The sequence below is a fragment of the Ambystoma mexicanum genome, chromosome 1q, assembly GCF_040938575.1.
Source record: "Ambystoma mexicanum isolate Mex_15411 chromosome 1q, UKY_AmexF1_1, whole genome shotgun sequence".
NCBI lineage: Eukaryota > Metazoa > Chordata > Amphibia > Caudata > Ambystomatidae > Ambystoma > Ambystoma mexicanum.
Genome location: NC_090922.1, coordinates 575,727,200 through 575,747,981, shown reverse-complemented (window position 1 = coordinate 575,747,981; position 20,782 = coordinate 575,727,200).

Genomic DNA, 20,782 nt, shown 5'->3' with positions numbered 1-20,782 from the left:
CCCACCCTGCTGGTCACCTGTGTGTGAGAATGAGCCCCCCCACCCTGCTGGTCGGCTGTGTGTGAGAATGAGCCCCCCTCCACCCGGCTGGTCGCCTGTGTGTGAGAATGAGCCCCCCCAACCCTGCTGGTCACCTGTGTGTGAGAATGAGCCCCCCCACCCTGCTGGTCGCCTGTGTGTGAGAATGAGCCCCCCCAACCCTGCTGGTCACCTGTGTGTGAGAATGAGCCCCCCCACCCTGCTGGTCGCCTGTGTGTGAGATGAGCCCCCGCCACCTCGCTGATCGCCAGTGGGTGTACTAGTGCCCCTCCCGACCTGACCTGCATCTGCATGTAAGTACCGCCCCTCAGCTCAGAACTGCGCAATATTCTGTCTGTCACCAAGCATTAGAGCATAGTGGTTCCCTGGTCATTGTGGCTGCTCCATGCATTTGTTAATTATCCTGACTCAGCATCTGTAAGTTGCGCCCATCATGCAACAGGTGATTGCTCAATGTACTTGCCCACTGCTCCTGCCACCCTTCAAGATGAGGTTTGCTTGAGCACAATGCCACCACACACCTCATATACTTGACTTTATGCACTATACTGTGTTGCCACCCTGTAAGAAAGGGCTGTACATCATGTCTGTGCCACCTAACCCGGAATGACTTGCTTTGTGTAATTTTGCCACCCTTTAAGATGGGGCTGTGTATCATGTCTGTACCACCTAACCTAGAATGACTTTGCATTGTATAATGTTCCCACCCTCTAAGATGGGGTTGTGTATCATGTTTATGCCACTTACACTGTCCCTAGGCATTGTATGCTACTGCTGCCCATCCAACTGGATCAGGCAAACTGTATTCTTTACAGCACTTATTGTCACTAAGTTTGTTTTTTCACAAGCTCTTATGTAACCAAGTAAGCCTTCTTAACAGCGCCACGATGCCTCAGGGCAGTTGTGCGCTTCACAAACGCAAATAAATAAATAAATAAATAAATAAATAAATAAGTCACCAACAATACACAGGAACATTAATGCTTTGCTATTAAAAATGCCATGCCACATTGAAAACATGTCCCACTGGCTGCACAATGTAGACCAGTGTAGACACGTAATAGCATTACAGTAAAGCATGCAAGGCCACATTTAGACATACCGAGACTGGTTGCACCAAAATGCCAGTCTAAGCAATAACACTCATCAAGAAGAGAGCACACATTTAAGCCCGCGTCTCTGCGGCCTCTAACAACATGGCCAAACGCTTTAAAATCTGCAAGGAACTGGTCAATCCCGTTGCGGTCTCTACCTCTCCTGTTCCCTCCCAGCCCCTCTGTATGGCTCTGGCCTCTCACTTCCCCGTTAAAATTCAGGACATCCTGTATATCTCCTCTTCCTCTGCCTCTTCCTCTCTCAGCCCCCCTTTGGCCATCTCTACCTCTCCTCCTCCTTTCTCCTCTTTCTGTCTGACAACACCTTACGAGGTTTCTAGACAAGTCCGATCTATGAATGTGTCGTCCAAACAGGTGCTCCCCTGCTCCTCCAGAACCATCAAGGGCCATATTGGCACCCTCGCTCCAGCCTTGGCTGATTTCTGTAATCACTATTTCCCCACTGGAACGTTCCCCTCTCCACTTAAGCACTCTCTTGTGCAGCCACTCCTCAAGAAGCTGTCTGCCGATCCTACCTGCCCGGTAAACTATTGCCCAATCATCCCTTTCCTGGGCAAACTCTTGGAAAAGCTGGCCATACCCCAGTTTACTCTCCACACTGAATCAGTTGGTTGTCTTCATGACCATCAGTCTGGCTTCAGCGCTGCCAGAGGCACAGAAACTGCTCTCCTGAACACCCGTGAAGATCTGCTCTCTAACCTTGATTCTAGAATTGCTTCTGTCCTAATCCTCCTGGATCTTTCCTCTACTTTCGACACAGTCAACCACGCCATCCTAGTCAATCGATTACGTGGGAACCTGGGCATCATGGATCAGGCCCTGGAGTGGCTGACTTTCTTCCTCTTGGACTGCCCCTCCCAGGTCCAACTTGGTCCCTTTCTCTCCGCCCCTCTCTCTCTCTACCTGTGGCGTTCCCCAGGGCTCTATCCTCTCACCCTGGTTTTTCAACCTCTAATTGGCCCCTTTGGCCCACCTGATCTCTACCTTCTCCTTTAACTTTCAGTGTTATTCCGATGACACTCAGCTTTCCTTCAGGCTCCTCTCCTCTCTCGCTCATTCCTGACTGTCTATCCGCGATTCAGGATTGGTGCGCTTCCAACGATCTCTGCCTTATTGCTAGTAAGACGGAGATCCTTCTCATTGGGACCCCTGCCCCTGCTTTCCCTCTCTCACTCTGGCCGCCCACCTTGGGCCCTCTTCCCTCGCCTTCCTGCGAGGCACAAAACCTTGGTGTCATCTTCAACTCCACTCTCTTTCTCTCCTCACATCTCGGACGTCGCCAAGAAGTCCCACTACCAGCTGCTCCTCCTCAAAGGAACTCTTCCCTTTCTGACTTTCCCCAGAAGCTCACTGTCTCCACAGCCCTGTTTCTCTCTAGGCTGGACAACTGCAACAACCTCTTTCTCAATCGGCCTTCCTCTACTCTCCGCCCTCTGCAACTAATCCAGAACAGAACTGCGAGACTTATCCTTGGCCTCAAGCCCAGGGATCGTATCTCTCCAGCCCTGAAATCTCTCCACTGGCTCCTGATGGCTGCAAGGATCACGTTCAAGACCCTTTGCATTGTCCACAAGGCTTTCTGTAGTCGGGGCCCACACTACAGCCAACGCTCTCTTCCAAAATACCTTCCTTCTCAAGCCCTTCCCCCAGCTACCTCCAACTCTCTAAGGGTTAGAAGATTCTCCAGGCAGAGAGTGGGGCGTATATCTCTCTCCTCTGCAGATGCCTCCCTTTGGAATGGCCTCCCTGCCCCTCTCAAACTTGAGCGAACCACCTGAAGTTCTGGAAGCAGCTCAAAACTTTCTGCTTCTCCTCTGCTTTCTCTCTCTCCCTCTTCTGCTGACCTACCTGCTTGCTGTACCGACTGGTTGCTTGGCTACCTTCAGAGTCTGACTGGGTTCAGACTCTTTCTTGATCAGTCACCCTTGCACTGCCTCTGGGCCTACCACGCACTTAGGGGCTGTAACTGTAACCCTACAGTCTCTTGTTTTCCTTGTACTACCCAGAGCCATGCTGCCCTGGCTGCACTTACTCAGAGCATTGCTGCCCTGTTTTCCACTCCCCTCTTCCTTGAACATCCCCCCTCTCTTTCCCCTTGCATTTCTCTTTCTCGCACTTGCACAATCTGAATGACACAAGACCTAGTAAGATTGTTTGTCTTGTCTTCTCTCCATCTTCCCTCCTTTGTCTTGTCGTGCCTAGAAACACTGGTGTACAGGCGTGCTATAAATGACCTATATCATATCGCATAATTTCATCACAGATACCCAGACAAATATACAATGCTGCAGTAAGAAACGGCTATACTGGCAGCACCCAAATGCCAGTCTAGCCAGTTCATTACACTTAGCAGGACTGCTTCATCAGAAATGTGCAGTTAAAAAGTCATACCAAACTGAAGAATGATTAGACTGGCTGCACCAAAATGCCTCTCGAGCCACTAATACCACATATCATACCTGCTTAGCCTGGACATGGACAACCATTATATTTATCACACAATCCCGCCCCCCCACACATCACCTCTCCCTCCCACCCCCTACCCCAACCTCCAAAATCAGCTCCTTGGCATTGAATTACCTTCAAGTCCCTCTTCCTTGTCCCAGAGATTACGTATGGGGCTCCTTGCCTCATAGGTAAGTACTGGGACGAGGAAGAGTTGGACTAGGAATAATGAAGATTGCAGGTAGCTAAGTCAAGCATTACCTCCATGTACCTCTACCTCATCCCAGTGAGAGTGCCTCATACACAAGTACTGCCTCATACACAAGTACAGGGACAAGGAAGAATAGGGCTAGGAGTAATGACGATTACCAATAAGTAATCAAATCATTAAACACAAGTAGGGGCGTAACACCATTGAGTTGACTGGGCATCAGCGCCCCCCACCCCCTTGAAATTTTGGGCTATGTTGACTCACCCTGGTTGACCTTCAGTGTAGTTGCCGGACAGAACAGGACACAGATGTTAAACGGCAGCTGGGTTTCGCTGTTAACAAGGGCCCAGCAATTACTAACGTAAATTATTTCACGTTTAGCACCTGCATTCAAATGCCAAATTTTGTAGGCAATTTAAATTTGCATGCCAGGGGAGTGATTGGAAGAGTAGAGAGGGAACAGGAGACCACTCATTCTCACAGCAGTCCATAAGTGGGTGCTTTCAGACTTAAAGGAGAGAGTTAACTGCTTGTAACATAGCATATACACTAGAATAGTCTCATTAAAATGTGTAACGAAGTTAGATGCCCCCACACAAATAAGATTGCCCCTCCCCCACCGCCCGTGAAGCTAGCGCCTTTCTCAACATTTGAAGGATTAGCCGCCCCAAAATGTAGGTTTTGTTGCACCCCTGAACACAAGCACACACACCATTTACCATAGGCACAGTCACACACCCAGCCATCCATATATTTAAGTGTGCACTCTTTCACCATACAGGCACACCCAGGCAGCCATCCATACATTTATGCGCGCACCGTTTCACCATACAGGAACACCCAAGCAGTCACCCGTACATTTAAGTGTACACCATTTCACCATACACTCACACAGGCAGCCACCTATACATTTAAGTGTGCACCCTTTCACTGTACACGCACACAGGCAGCCACCTATACATTTAAGTGTGCACCCTTTAACCGTAGACGCACACATGCATACCCAGCCACCCATACATTTGTGTGCACCCTTTCACCATGCACTCACATAGGCAGCCCCCTACACATTTAAGTGTACACCCTTTCAAAATACATTCACACACGCACAAGTCATGGGGTTGAGGGAAGCTCTATTACTTAAAAAAGAAATTGTTTCGTTTTGCTATAGAAATAATTTATTTATGAATGCAGAGTGAATTCAAAAAGAAACATTTTTAAAAAAAAAGAAATGTTGAAAAAATATTCTTTTTCATTTTTTTTTCTCCAAGTGGGGCCCCCTCCCAGGACATGTGCTAGCGGGGCCCCCATTACGCCAGTGGTCGGCACTTTCCAATTCCTGTCCTCCGGTCACACACAGACATAGGCCGAGGCGCGGGGCGCGCAGTAATAGAGAGGCCGAGATGGAGCTCGATCTCTAACGTCTTTATTCATCGCCCTCTGTTACATCTCTGCCCTTCCCCTTGCGTCCCTTCCGTCCCCACACCCTGGTACCGCCCCTGCCCTCCCGGACTACAATTCCCAATGCCACACTGAATTGACCAAATGAAAGGCAGTGGCCCCAATGATGTTTTTAGAGAATCCTTGAAAAATTGCCACAATTCTGAACCATTTCTTCTCTGAGACGGATCAGGGCGTCGCATGTCTGATCGTGGGAGATCGGCAATGACGGACGACATTGCAGAAAGGAGCCATTGGCCCATAAAGTGCTCCAGGTTTTTCTGTGCTCAAAAATACTGCCATGACTTGTTGGCTACCCATGCTGTGAGGATCAGAATAGTGATCTCCAGAGCATTCAGGGGGTTCATTTTGAAGTTTCCTGTTATTTGAAGGTGGGGTCCTGTTACGTTTAGCCTTCAGCACAGACAGGTCCCCACTGCCAAATGTTCGTCATTTGCATGGCGAAGTGCAAGCGTGTATGGCGTCTTTTGCCCTCCCCTTTGCACTCTGCTCTGCAAATTGAGTAAGCGTTGCCTGCCATGTTATGTAATGCCAAGCTCAATATGAGTTCCATGGTTTTATGTCAGCATGTTTATGGATTTGTATTGAATCCACCTGTTTTAGTACCTTCTAAATGCAGCCACAATCAGTATGAATCCATTTTAAATGCTGTGTGTAAATGACAGGTGGCCTTTAGATTTTCTGCAAAACTAAGTGCAAAGAAAATTGGAAAGGCGAATTTGCTTGGTCATTTTGGCTATTAGGTGTAGGCACCACCTCTTAAACCTTTGTACTTAAGTACAGATAGGAGGGAGAAGGGATGTGATGGGGGAATCAAGGCCTGTATACATTGTTTGGTTATTTACCCACCTGTTAACCACCCATGGCCATGCTAATCCCAATGACCATTTCCACTAATGGCCTGCCGCATTCCACCCAAAAGGCACCCTCCTGGTATCTTTTTGAACTAGCTCTGTTATGCAGTAACATCAAACTGTGCACAGTTTAGGGCCTTCCAGTGTTATTTCTGAGCAGTCTTCTGAGCATGAATGCTTTATGCCACTGTACTTGAGATCCTGCTGCAGGAAAATTACCAAACCAAGCCTGCCTTCAGCCACTTCATCTGTAAGCAATAGATGTGCCCTTACATCTGCTTCTTGTCCTAAAGTCTTGTTAAAAACAAGCATTGGCAAACCAACCGGTTTGGCCTGTTTATAGGTATTCGATAGACATTTCCCAGGCACTGACATCATATGCCCAGGTACTGACACCATGTTCGAGCTGTTGCCTTCCAAGGGCCAGGCAGTAGCATTATGTCACTGCCTGCCAAATGCCCCATCCATCCCTTCCCAAAAGCAAAAACCTTTGGATTTGCCAATGCTTGTTTTAACACATTTGCACTTTGTCTAGCAAGTATTGAAATTGAATGGAGAGGATCCATGTGCATTTAAGTGCACAAGTCGGTCGACTCCTCTGTGCAATTAACACGTGAGAAAATGCAAGGTTTGACTTTAAACTGATATTTAAGGTTAGCAGCTGCTGGGCGTGAGGTCGAGGTGCTCTTTAACTTTTCTGTGCATGTCAGTCGAGGAGCGGCCGAACTTGACAGCGTTCTCAAACGACCCTACTTTGGATGGACCGACCAGCAATTTAAAACATAGCATTTTACACTTTGACCCTCCAAAAAAAGCTTCTAAAGCATTTCAATGAAAAGTTCAAGTTGGAGTTTGATTACACCTTCCAAATGTAAAAAGGCTCCGCTGTAGACACTTGCCCAAACAAGCATCAAGCATTTTCGGATTGCCAGGTTATGGCATAATGACAAGTGGAGAAGGAAGAAGATACACAAAGAAGGAACAGGCATATGCTGTTGCCTACTGTGCTCCAAAATGCCATGAATATTGGTAAAGACTCATCTATTGGACCTCTATACCAGGACTTTAAGAGGGCCAGAGATAGCCAGGGCAGTGCCCAGGCAGTCTCCAAAAAGGCTCCTGAGCCGAGTCCATGCCGGGGCTCCCCCTGACTAGCTCCAAATATGCTAATCCCGTCACGCAGCCCGTCCAGCCAAAGAGTGAAGCACCGACACCTGCTGGCAGCCCTTTAGCCATGCAGCTCTTTAGCTAAACATGCTGCTTGCTGGAGTTTGGTTCCTCACTCTAAGAAACAAAAGGAGAGGCCGGGCACCCCAGCTCTCTTTCTGTTTCTTAGTGAGAGAAGCTATCCTCCAGCAGGCAGCCCTTCCACTCAAGGAGTTGCATGGTTAAAAGGTTGCCTGCAGGGATCGTCAACCCCTCATTAAAAACAAAAGGAAAGCTGGGGCGCACTTCTATAATACCTTTGATGCGCCCGGCCTCTCCTTTCGTTTCTTAATCATATGCTCCGACCCCCCCAGGCAGGCTTGAAGCTTGTGATTTAGGAACAAAAAGGAGAGGCTGGGTGCACCAAAGATATGATACCAATGGGACCCAGCTCCCTGCTTGGCTCCCAATACCTGGGAATCAAGAAATTGCCAGGCTCCCAACCCCATATCCGAGGGGGGATCTAGTTAGGGGACATGGCCTATCTATGGGTGAACCACACATACTTAGGCTATGCCCCCTAACTAGAGCCCATCCTCGATTCTGCCTCCCACTTCAAGCACTGCTTCATACTATATGCTACATGTTAATGGATCTTGTACCACACATTGTCGGCACTTGCGTGGCCTCTTGGTGCTCTGGCGGATCTGAAATGGAAGGAGGGTTGCGGGTCTGTTAGTGGGTTGAGAGGGAGAAGAGCAAAAGACCTTTGATGTGCTGTTGGCAGCTTCAGTTTGGAGAAACCGGTCACTGAGCATTGGTGCATTTTCAGTTGATATCCATCATGTGATGCTGAGTTGTGATTGTGTATGGTTTGTTTTCATGTCGGGTGTTGTGAAGTGTATGTGGTTTGTGGTGCGGTAGCAGTATGGTTGTGTGTAGTTCAGAGTTTGACCGTGCGTATGCAGAAAGTTAGTTAGTGACAATACTTTTCGTACATCCGACATTCCATCTAAATGTGATCCATTTCCACCCCCAAACATTCATTGCGGTGCGATTCATTTACCTCCCCCAGCAATTCATCCAGGCGATACACATTCCCTATCCCCAGCCTTCAATCCTAGTGCAACATGGTTTCTGCCCCCACCCATCCCTCTTAGTGCCACGCATTTCTCACCCCCAGCAGCACATCTAAGTATGACACATCTCCCGATCCTAACCGTTCTTCTGACCGAGACACACTTCCCACCCTCGACACTTCATTCAGGTGCGATACCCTCCTCCTCCTCTCTAACAGCTCATCCGTGTGTGATGCATCTCCCAGTCCCGCAATCCATTCTGGTGCAACGCACTCCTCACACTTACACAATCCATCACAATGTGATACATTTCCTGTCCCCAACAGTCATTGGAGTGCGATGCATTTCCCACCCCACACAGTCCGTCTCAGTCAACCCATCATGATTCAGAAGTTATATAGTGTGTATCAGAGAAGTTATATAGTGTATGCCTCAGAGCGCAGCAGGAAGCATAAGGCTTAGCTATACTATTAGACTAGATGCTAAGTGTGGTTTTCTGAAATATCAGCTGGTCAGATAGCACAACGAGTAGAGCGCTAGCTTTGACATCTGTGAAGATCCTGCAGGTTCGAATCCCAGCAGGGCCAAACTCAGCCTAGCTCGATAAATGAGCACCACACACCAGCACTCAGATGCACCAGGGTCGTAGTGCTATAAAAATGCTACATTTTATTATTATTATTAGAGGTTGTACTCCCTGCTTTTCTGGGAATTTTCTCTTGGATTGGATTTTGCATGGTTTAGCGTATTGGATTGTTTTGATGGAGGTAGATCCCTTTGCGCTGTCTCTATTCATGTTGGTGTGTTTGGTTAGTCCCTGGTTTCAAGGAGTTACTTTCCGTGTGTTTGGTCATTTCGTGGTACGTATATGCTGTCCAGGCCTTTTCATCACTTTCAGTGCTGAAGAGCCAGAATTTTAGAAGTTTTCTGAATTTTCGATGTTTCACCGTAGTTCGTATTTCGTTCAGGAGGGAGTTCCAGAGTTTAACTGCTACGTGGCATTTATACAACACTCATCTGCCATTGGCATGGCTTCATAGTGCTGCATAATGTTTCAGTGTACAGCACTGATGTACGGTCTTCTGTTCATTGCACAAACAGCAACCGTGTGAACAATGTATTTTATGGATTCTGAAATCACATTTGAATACTATTTTATGGAATCAAGCATTAACTTTGAATCCACATCAAGTTCAGGCGCGTGTCGGTACTCAAAAGCACATAAGAGCCTCGGATTATGACTTGCAGGGCTGCAAAGTGTTGTGTAGTGGCGTCATACTGGCTGCATGACCCTGGCACATAGTTTAGTACACAGATGTGAGGCTACATGGTGCAGAGAAATGGCTGCGTGTGTGTGGGGGGGGGGGTTCAGAGAGCAATTGGTAAGGGGGTCCGCTCCAATGGCTACAGTTGTGGACTAGTCCTATTCAAGCACTAAAGGCAGAAGTCTGCTAGGCTGTGCATCACAGAAAGACACTGAGGAACCACATTATCACAGCATCATTTAGAAGACAATGCACAAACGTAACTCTATGGGCCTCATTATAGGTTTGGCGGTGCAGAACAACTGCTGATGAAAGTGCTGGCAATTACGTTACTGGCACTTTTCCTGCCCGCCAAATCACAGGTTTGGCGGTTGGGGTTACTGATTTACCTCCAGCCGAGAGCTGGAGGTAAATTGGGCCCCCACAGCAAAATAATGCCAGTGTTACCCGTGCTGGTAATGCCGGCAATCCCCGCCATAGAGTCCTATGGGACTCCACGGAATGGGGATTTACCCCCCTTTCTGTCTGTTATATCCCGGTAATATCGGAATATCAGATGGCAGATAACGGCAAACTTCTAATGACCCTATACGTCTTCCTGGTACCTGACAGCAGAATACTGCTGTAAGTTACAATACGCAGAATTGTGGTGTTGTTGAATATGTCAATTGCTAGCAGGCCATTTTCCAGGGGTGGGCAAAGCGACGGCCCGTGGCACAGATGGGGAGAAGGGGTGCAGAAGGCAGCCTTGGGCAGGAAAACAGAGCGACAGCCCGGGCACAGTTGAACCAAGAGGTGCAGAAGGGAGCCTCTTGCTCTCTCACTTCTTAGTGGCTTAATCAAAAGGGGCAGAGATAGCCTGCAGGAATAGGCGGTTGTGGGGCAGGAGCGGGAGACCAAAGTGAAGGGTCAAGGGAACGTGAAATATGAGAGGAGAAATTGGCATTAATTTGCGGTCTTGTTGTTGCCCTTTAAGTTTTAGCAATGGGACCAGAAGTTGAACAATGGAAGTGTTGAAGGCTGATGGGATTGCACTTAAGGGGATTACTTTGTTTGGTGTGTGTGTATGTCTTTTATTTACTTTGAAAAAACGTATGTGGAAAGGTAAAAAACAATCATTGTAGCAACAATTAATGATAAAGGGCCACATCACAAGTCCGGCGGTAATCCGGCGTAATTTCTGCCGAGCAGAAATAGCATTACTACCGGCTCGTGTGGTGGTATTAGCGCTACATCACAACCTGGCGTCAACACACACCTGACTCTGGCGGTAATGCTATTAGCGCCCAGCGGAAAGTGCCCCGAAATAAGGGTTATTGCTGAAATATCGGCGCTAATAGCACTACTGCTGCCAACCCCGGTGCTATTAGCGCTGGCGGAAATTGCGTCACAGCCGGAACAGGAAGGGATGCAGTGGCTATTTTGGAAAACACAATCCATCCAATGTCTCCACTTCCTGCAGCCATCCGGACCTAGAAACAAGACAGAATGTCTCAGAAGAGGATCAGAGGCAAGGTGGGCGAAAATCGTTTCAGGAAACCTAAGTTTAGTGAGGGGGAGCTGGTGGTCCTCACCGATGAGGTTGTTGCTCACAGTGATGAGCCATATGGCGTCAGGCAGTGCAAAACATCAGCACAGCGCAGGACAGCCATCTGGCATTCCTTCAGCCAGAAAGTGTGGCCAGCGTACCCCGTGACGGGGAGGAATGTTGTAAACGCTGGAACAACCTCAGAGCCAGGGTGCGTGGACTGCTGTCCCAACACCACCAGGAGTCCCTGGTGACTGGAGGAGGCACTGTGGAGCCACTGGTCCTCACCGCCTGGGAGAAAAAGTGCAGCACAGTGCTGATTTTGTGAAAGGAATAGAGGGATTTGGAGGTGCAGAGGTGGGTGCCAGCAGTCAGCCAGGAGGTCAATCAACCCCCCCACCCCAGCACAAGTGCATGCACAAATGACAGTCGAGCAGAAGATGCCCCAGTGGACAGGGGCACATGTGAGCAGACCCAGAAGCTGGGTGTAGTTCGGGGGTGGCACATCAGCCATCCTCCACAGCAGCCATGGGGCAGGACACCCCTGTGTGTTACAGCAGCCACAAGGGGTGGAAAGTGACCTATCCAAGTCCCATGCACACCACACCCCTGCTGGTGAGCCTGTGCTGGCGAGATTGTGGTGCATGAGCAACCACTACACCGTGCAGCAGTCACACCAGAATTGTGCAAGCTCAGTTGGTCTGCCCCATGTTCGCATGGCAGATAAGACACAGGGAAGGACACTTCCCCCTACACAGACATGGGCTCAGCTTGCCAATAACTACACCACAATCACAACTTTGCTGGCTGCACAGCAGTGCCCCATAGAGCCAGGGTTTGGAGGCACCATGGCTGCCTCCAAACCCGTGTCTGGGTCCGGGTAGTCGGAATGGGCACTTACCGGGTCATTCCAACCTTGGAGGACCCGGTAAGTCCCCATTCTGAAAACCATTCCCCAATCCTGTTCGAGCCCCCGTAGGGCTCAATGGGAAGGGGGAAGGAGCTAATAAGGGGCCTGCAAATAGCGGGCCTGTTATTAGCTCCCTGGTCTCTGAGCGGCTCCCGCTGAAGGCGGCTGGTGAAAACCAGCCGGCCTTAGTGGGACCCGCTAAGGGACCTCGGAATGTGGCAGTAGGGGGTTAACGGAACCAGAATCCTTACCGGTGCCATTAATCCCTTACCGCCGGCTTCGTAATGAGGCCCATTGTCTTGTTTATTGATTGAGGTGACTAACAAACAGTTGTGCATGGCTTGTAACATGTGTAAGTGTCAAATGTCTATCAGTCCCTGGCCAGCCAATCTCCCATCCCTCACATCATGTCTGGCAATGCATGCATTTGCCTCTGCCACAGGCACTGCATCCTCATCCTCAGGGGGTGGCATGTCCAGGTAAGAGGGTAGCGGACCATTTCTGTTCAGGCAGATATTGTGCAGCATGCACACAAATGCACAATTTTAGCCACTTTCTTTAGAGCGTACATCAGGGCTCCAACGGTATGGTCGAGGCAGAGGAAACATGCCTTCAGGAGACTGAAGGTACGCTTGATGCACACACGGGTCCTGCTGTGACCGTGGTTGTAGGCATTCTCCTGCGCTGTTTGTGGATCACGCACAGGGGTCATAAACCAGAGCAGCGGTAGGTTTCTGGGGTCACCTGCATGGGGGGAGGAACAGGCATTTATCACGGTCTAAGATGTGGGGGTGGCCTTACATAATATCAGGGCAATGGGCATGTCGTGCATGCAAATGGACCTTCATTTCACGTCATGTGTCGACTCAATGCCCGTGTATGCTGTGTCACATGTGTCACGCATTGTTTCTGCTTCACAGAACCCACGTTCCCTTGCAGCATATGTTACATAAGGTGTCTGTTGGTGACATGTGCAGCTGCCATGGTGGCTGTCATGGGACAGTGTCCGGATGTTGATCATGCTCCCTATGTCGCCCTGTATTGTGCTAAGCAGCTCTGTTATGGTCTCCCTGTTGAGGCGATACAGGGTGACCAACTGGCTGTTGGTGATGGTCCAGGGTGAGGGCATAACCCTGGGGATCGGTGCACGCCTTGCTTGGGCTCTCCTCCTCTTCCCTTCCCCTGTACTACCTGTGCCCTGGTCTGGCTGCCCTGCCTCTTGACTTACAGGCGCAGCATGAGCGGTTGCCTGTCCTAGCCCACGGTAGCTAGTGGCAGCATGGTGTTTGAAACAGTGTTTGGGGTAGGGGCCTGTCTTATGTAGCCCTCTGGAGTGGATTGGGTTCGCCTGCGGCTTCATTTTTGTCACCTGTGTACATTTACCTCCAGCTAGAAGCTGGGGGTAACTGCACTGTGTTTTTGGCAGTGTTAATATTTGCATTAATCTGCATTAATCAGTGTTAATATTGTGCACGGATGGTACTTGATTAATTGCCCTCAGAATTATGAAGGATCTAGTTGGCTCAACCAGGGGTTCAAATCTGTCGCATGGCATGGCCCCATTCCCAAAACCAGCACGTTGCACATGAGTTATTCATCTGGCATGCAACTATTTGATAGAAGTTAACTTTATACGCCCAGGAACTCACACCATTGGGTAGCTATTGTCATCACAAGCATGCACATTCATGCCGTCCTATGCTCGAGTACTCTCACCACATACCAGATTTTCCTATTAAATGATCATGCATTCACACCATTTGGCAAGTATTGTTATACTTTACGTTTGCAGATCATATAGTAACATGACTGCTTCGCTTCACCTTATAGCCTACCTGTGTCTCTGTTCTTCCCCTATAGCGGTTTGAAGTAGTTTCAAAGCATTCTATATAACCTTACCTTAGCTGGGACTGGCTTCTTCTTCACCACCAATGCTCTTTCCATTTATTTCACATCCATCTTGTGGAATCAGTTACCAGGAGACATCCAGGCATGTCAATGTATGGAGGTGTTTAGAAAGAGGCTAAAAACCTTATTATTCAAATAATTGAAGTAAGCCGCAAGCCAGATACAATATCTACACACTCTACTTCTTTTGCATAGTTAAAGGAATGGTTCGGCCAACATTTTTTATTTCAAAAATAGATAGGCAATATAAAAAAAAACGATTGGCATTTTTTTTTCGAAGTCCCCATGTAAAATTTTGAGCAATTCAAGCTCAAAATTTGCAAAAGCAAGCACATGGGCGCATCCATTTTTTGAAATGGATGCCCGCCTGTGCTGGCTTTTGCGGCACTAATGAAGGAAAAGCCAGCCAGCTGTAGTAAACAAAAGCTACCACTGGGTGGCTTTTCCTTCATTGGTGCCGGGACTCGGAGGACGCGGACCGGAGACTACAGGCAGAAAAGCTGCAGCTGCATCTCGGTAAGTGCTATTTATTTATTTTTTTTAAATAAGCACTAGCTGCAGTTTTTTTTCTAAGTTTTCCAGGCTGGAGGAGCCTGGAAAACATAGAAATAAAACCGCAGCTTTAAAAACGTATTTATGTTTGCGGTAGCTTTTGAAGCGACCGCAAACATAAATACAACGTTATTGTGTTTGAAAACGCTGCGGTTTTTCTTTCTAAGTTTCTCAGGCTCCTCAGAGCCTGAGAAACTTAGAAAGAAAAACCGCAGCATTTTCAAACACAACCTTGTTGTGTTTCTGCCTAAATCTGCTTTCCCATTTGGGGCTTTAGGGCTCCCCACGGGGAGCCCTAGAGCCCCAAATGGGAAAGCAGATTTAGGCAGAAACACCGTGGCATGTAAACACAACCGTGTTGTGTTTCTGCCTGCCTTGGCTTTCAAAGTGATAGCCACGGCAGGCAGAAACACAACGCGGTTGTGTTTGAAAACGCTGCGGTTTTTCTTTCTGAGTGTCTCAGGCTCCTCGGAGCCTGAGAAACTTAGAAAGAAAAACCGCAGCGTTTTCAAACACAATAACGTTGTATTTATGTTTGTGGTCGCTTCAAAAGCTACCGCAAACATAAATACAATGTTTTTAAAGCTGCGGTTTTATTTCTAAGTTTTCCGGGCTCCTCCAGCCCGGAAAACTTAGAAAAAAACGCAGCTAGTGTTTATTTTTATTAAAAAAAATAGCACTTACCGAGATGCAGCTGCAGCTTTTCTGCCTGTAGTCTCCGGTCCCCATCCTCCGCGTACAGCAACAATGAAAGAAAAGCCACCCAGTGGTAGCTTTTGTTTACTACAGCTGGCTGGCTTTTCCTTCATTAGTGCCGCAAAAGCCAAAGCGAGCACAGCGGCGGGCATCCTTTTCACAAAATGGATGCCCCCATGTGCTATCTTTGAGCTTGAATTGCTCAAAATTTTACATAGGGACTTCGAAAAAAAAAAATGACAATCGTTTTTTAAAAATATTGTCTATCTATTTTTGAAATAAACATTTTTGGGAGAACCATTCCTTTAACATCAGCGCCTGAATGCAGTTGAGTCTGTTTGGTGCGCGTAAGAAATGCGCAAAATCAAATCAATCTTGCATTTTTCTGTCGGACCATTCGTAACGGCCTGGAAGAGCTATGTTCACCAGCTGAAGGTAGCTATTGGCTCTTACTACACTTTCAATTCAGAGCAAAATTGTTGGACAATAGCTCCCAGCAGCAGCAAGAGACTCCTTGATGGAAGCATCATCTAGGAGATTGCCCGTCATTTAAACAGCAAACAAAAACATGAGATACAAAATGAATTCCTGTTTAAAATATTGTTGTATTCGTTTTCTATGGGGCAATGCTGGTGTTTTTCCTCGGGTGCAATATTGTCTAGAAACTGGCCGGATTGCCAGAGTAGAATGCATGACTGGACCAGTGGTCGAAGTGAGCGGCGCAACCCTAGAAAACGGTGCTGCACGTTTCTCCCTTCCTTCCTACTCTTTCCCCCGCTGGACTCACAGTACCACTACTTTTTTGGTACACTCCTATCCCTGGCCTGGACACATTGTTCAGTACACAGGTGTTGTGCTACAAGGCGCTGTGGATTAGCAGCGTGCTTGTAGTTGCTGTGTGTTATGGCTAAGGAGTGCCCATATCAGCCGATTGCAATTACGGACTTGAACTATTCATGCACATCTGTGGTCTTGATTAGAAAATGGCTTACTGGACAGCATATTGTCTTATCGGCAGAGAACTATCAGCCCGTGGCGAGGTAATGATGGATGGGTGGTCTAACCTGTTAGGCCGAAGGAGCCAGCTCCTACTGCTGATCCATTTAGGCAGCCCTGGTCTGTGTGATTCCTCCCCCATCATAGTTGCAGTCTTCAGGCCTTTGCCTGACAGGGAGAGAAGCAAAGATGCCTTTACCTTCGGCTGTCTAGGCCATCCAGTGTTGGTCCATAGAAGAGCGAGCATCTCTCTTCTCTGGGGTCACACAGAGAGTGGAAGGCATCTCATCCAGGAATACTCATGATCAGCCCTTTGAGGGTAATTGCTATACCTGATAGGCGGTTGCTTGTTCCTGTGTGCATGGTTATACACCCTATCAGGTCCATATCCTATCCACACAGACTACTCATCCCAACCTGCCCATAGACTTAAACGTGTGCCCCCATCAGTGCTATTTGACCACACCACCTTCCTTCTCCTGCCTGTCTCTGGTCATGACTGCCCACCACCCGGTCGTACCTTTGCCACACTCTTCCATATTCACCCCAGCTCTGCCGCCTGCCCCCCATATCTTTACCTATCCACACAGCCTCTATTTGCATTTCTCTTACCCTCATCTCCTCTATCTCAGGCTCGTCTATCCTCCTCACACCCCAATCACCTCCATGCTCAGTCCTCAACCCAACCTCAAAATCCTTCACCCACTGCAACTATCACCAAACCCACTAGTCACTTAGCCATCCAGACCAATATTGTTCCCACAGCTCTAAACTATGCCCTCCCTCCTCTTTCCAGCCTTCCTGTCTTCAGCCTCCTAACCCTCTCACCTTCCCCGACCACTCCTCTGACCCCTACCAACCTCTCTTCTCACCCCTCCTCCTGCCTGTACAACACTAATTTCTTTTGCCATCATGCCGCCATTTTCTACACCAACACAACCTACCATTCGACTTATGATTTGTAACATGCTCCTTGCTTCCCGAAGCTACGCCTGTGCTCATTAAATACCATACAAATATAATAATAATAATTCCAGGGATCATCCACCTGACATCTACCTCTCCACCACATTAAGATTACCAGCTGAATGATGCATTACACACCCAAATCTTCCACCAGCCACACTTGCTGTTAGCCCCAAACCAACAGTGAAACCCAACAAAATCCAAAAGGCAGAGGAAGCCATGGGGTTAGTGTTAGGGTGGTCAGGAAAGGTCTCAATGATGGAGAGGGGTTCATGTTGCACGTGCCAAATTTGTGGCTAGGGTTGCGGCAAAACGGGTGCAGGTTGCAATTTTATATATGTATCCAGTGTAGTTAAATGTAAATGGGATGTGTTACTTTGTGTCAAGTTGTTACGTATAAGATTTGCATGCATGTAGAAAGGTAAATGCCAAAACCACCAAATGAAATATAAAACACGATCGAGATATAATGTGTGATGAAGTGCCTAGAGGCTGGGCAATGAGGATTTTTATAATGCACGTGTGTGGAAGGGGACTGGTCATAGAGTACCCACTGTGAAGAAACATGACATTTATTAAACATGCATGCCCACTGATATACATACACAGGGAATTATAAATCTACATGTTTTCTTATGAATGGATTAAACCTCAGCAATCAGGGTTTCGCAAGATGAATTTTAACTGACTTTGAGAAACTGGTTTTGCAGAGTTTCAGAGGCCAGAGGAAGGGTAAATGAGTAACTACGACCTTCGCACATGGTCAGTTCAGCTAACAAACGAGTCAGGGTTTTTATGGCCTGGCAGTATCGCAGAAAGCAGATGTAATCTCTTCTAAGTGCATGAGAGCTTGCAGAAGGGGTCCAGGCATTTGTTTTTTAATAAGAATAAACGTGGAGGGAAGGACGTCTGAGGCCAGGGTTGATAGATACTCTGTGTGTTTCGATTGTTTTCAGGATGTGCCGTGCATACTGAAATGGTATTCATTAGATTAGAATTTTCCAATGACGCTAAAGCAGGGGTGGGTGTAGTTATCGACAGTTCACAGGTAACCTATTTATTCTGCTCTTTCTCGTGTCATTTGAAGTATCCATGCAAACTATGTGCAAATTACATTTAGGATTAAGAGGTCTCAGACCAGTTGGGACTTGTAATGAATTATGTTTGTATGTGACTGTATAACTGTATGATGATGGACGAATCCTAAAACGAGGTGTGTTCTACACATTAGATGAAGATGGAAGTTATCTTTATATCTCCGTGGCCAATAAGAATGCGGAAATTGGAGAAAGATGGAATTTCTTTGTGTAGGTTTTAACCAATCACATGTGGGGGTGGATTGTAATAAAATACACGGGACTGCTTTAACTGTTGCAAAAATGCATATAATGTGTCACCTTATGTAGTTTGGCGAGACTTTGGTTAGTTTGACTCGACAGGGTCATCTAGCTTCTCATCGGACGATTGTACAATAAACTTGCTTTATGTACAAAACTTGCACTCATTCCTTAAGTGGTGGGCCTGCGTGATTAAGGTGATTAGGGGCCCATCCATCCATTCGGTGACCGATGAAGAGACCCCATGCTTTCCGAGACATAGGGGGTCACCTGTCCGCACAACTTGTCTGCAGTGCTTCACTACTGGGATCAGTCTTCCGTGCACGGTGAAAAAGAAAGGCTTGTGGGTGCAATATTGGTCAAAAGCCCATCTGTTCCCCAGAGGCATGGCCTGTGGTCCAGCTGTGCAGGACGAATTGACAGAGCACCGCATCAGAGAACTTCGGTTTCACGGAAGTGCATTTTTGGGAGGGGTAAAGCAAGAGGGGTAATAGGATAAAAGAGGGTTATTTCTTTGACTTAAGGGGTTTGGTAAGGATAGAATTGAAGTGCGTGTGTGGAGGTAGTCGAGGTTACAGTGATTGAAAGGGTGAATGCTTTGAAGGAGTGAGTGAACTGCTTTATGTTGTAAGTCCTCTGTATATATTTTTTACCTAGTTTGCTATTTTAGAGGTGTGAGGTGCTATCCTACCCAGCACGTCCATTGTGAGGTTTGTCCTGATACCCTTCAGTTTGCTTGTTTGGTTGGCCGTAGTCCTCACCTAGAGGTGAGGTGGCATTTTATGTTAAATCCACCCGTAGATACCTACCTGAAGTATACCCTTGGCACCCATTATTTTGTATTGACTGTGTCGGTGGAGCCCTTGCCTCGCTTTTCTTGGTTAGTCGAAGTAGTGAAGGGGAAACTTCCTGTAGTCCGGGAAAGACGGTAATGTATTAGAGAAGACTGTACTAGTGAAAAAGAGAGCGATAGCAGCAGTGTTGTAGTGGAAAACATTGCACTCCTTCTACGTTCGAGTGAAGGAGATATCTCGAAGATATTGGTTGACGTGTGATGTTTGGATAAAATTCTGTCTTTTGTGTAAAAATGAGAAATATATTTAAAGTGGATATCTAACTGCGGTGATTGTGGTGAAAGCGAGTAAGGTGAGTGATTGTGGGGGAAGACTAAGAACCTGGAAAGGGGTAAAAAGGGTGGTTCTTTGGGTGGACAATTTTGTGGCACAGGTTCGGCTTCAGTTTTTTTTGTGAAATTGTTTTGGGTAGTTTGGGTTGGAGTAGGGAGACTCCATTGAATCATTTGTGTCAGGTACTTCCTTGGTATAATGTGAAGATTCTAAAATACCATTGTGAATGGCTGCAGGAAACTAAGGGCCAAATGCTCAATTCTTGGCCTACTGAGGGGACCTATGATAATGGGATATTGGAAAACCTGCAAATTATTTTAACTGCAAGACACAAGGGATCACCGTTAGAGAAGCAGTTAAACATCTTAGCACTATGGAGGATGTATGAAAAACTTGGGAAGGCCCATAGTCTTAACATCTCAGAGGAGGGGCCGAAAAAGGAAGGTGCTGGACTTCCTCCTGCAGTGCCCCCATATGGTGCTATCCGTTATCACCTGCAGACGGGTATACAGACATTGAGTTCGAACATCAATTATCTCCAGTGGCCACTCCAGTGGTTGAAAGACGGATGCAGATAATGCCACCATCATCTTCAATGCCTAGGAAGTGGAATAACGAGGAAAATGGAAGGGTAACTCCTTCAATGATTAGGGCTGAAGAAAGGTTGAGAACGGAGAGTGGAAAGGGAATAACCCCCTGACTGTTAGGTTGGCAGAGAGATTAAGGGTTTAGGAATGAGAGAGAGTGAGGTTGGCATCTAGAAGGGCAGATGAAGGGTTGAGAATGAGGGAGAAAGAGGAGATATAGGTTGCCGATGACAGTAGAGATACAGGAGCGGGAACGATTGGAAGACGCAGTGCGGCTAGTGGTGGAAGAGGTAGTGCGTTTACAGTGGCAGAGAAATGAAGAGTGGCAGGAAGTGAATAGACAGGCAAAGGACGAGGAGGAAGGAAAGTGGAGGCATGGACAAGTTCTTGTTAGGTTGGATAAATCAAATGTCAAAGAGGTCAACGTGGACCTGGAGAACAAGAATATAACCATGGGTACAGGATTCGAGCAGGGAGAACGGGAGCCAGCACCCTACGGTAGTGCTAAGTATGCTTCTTTGCCTGTAGAAAGGTGAGGGGAGGTGATAACATGAGAAGAAGAC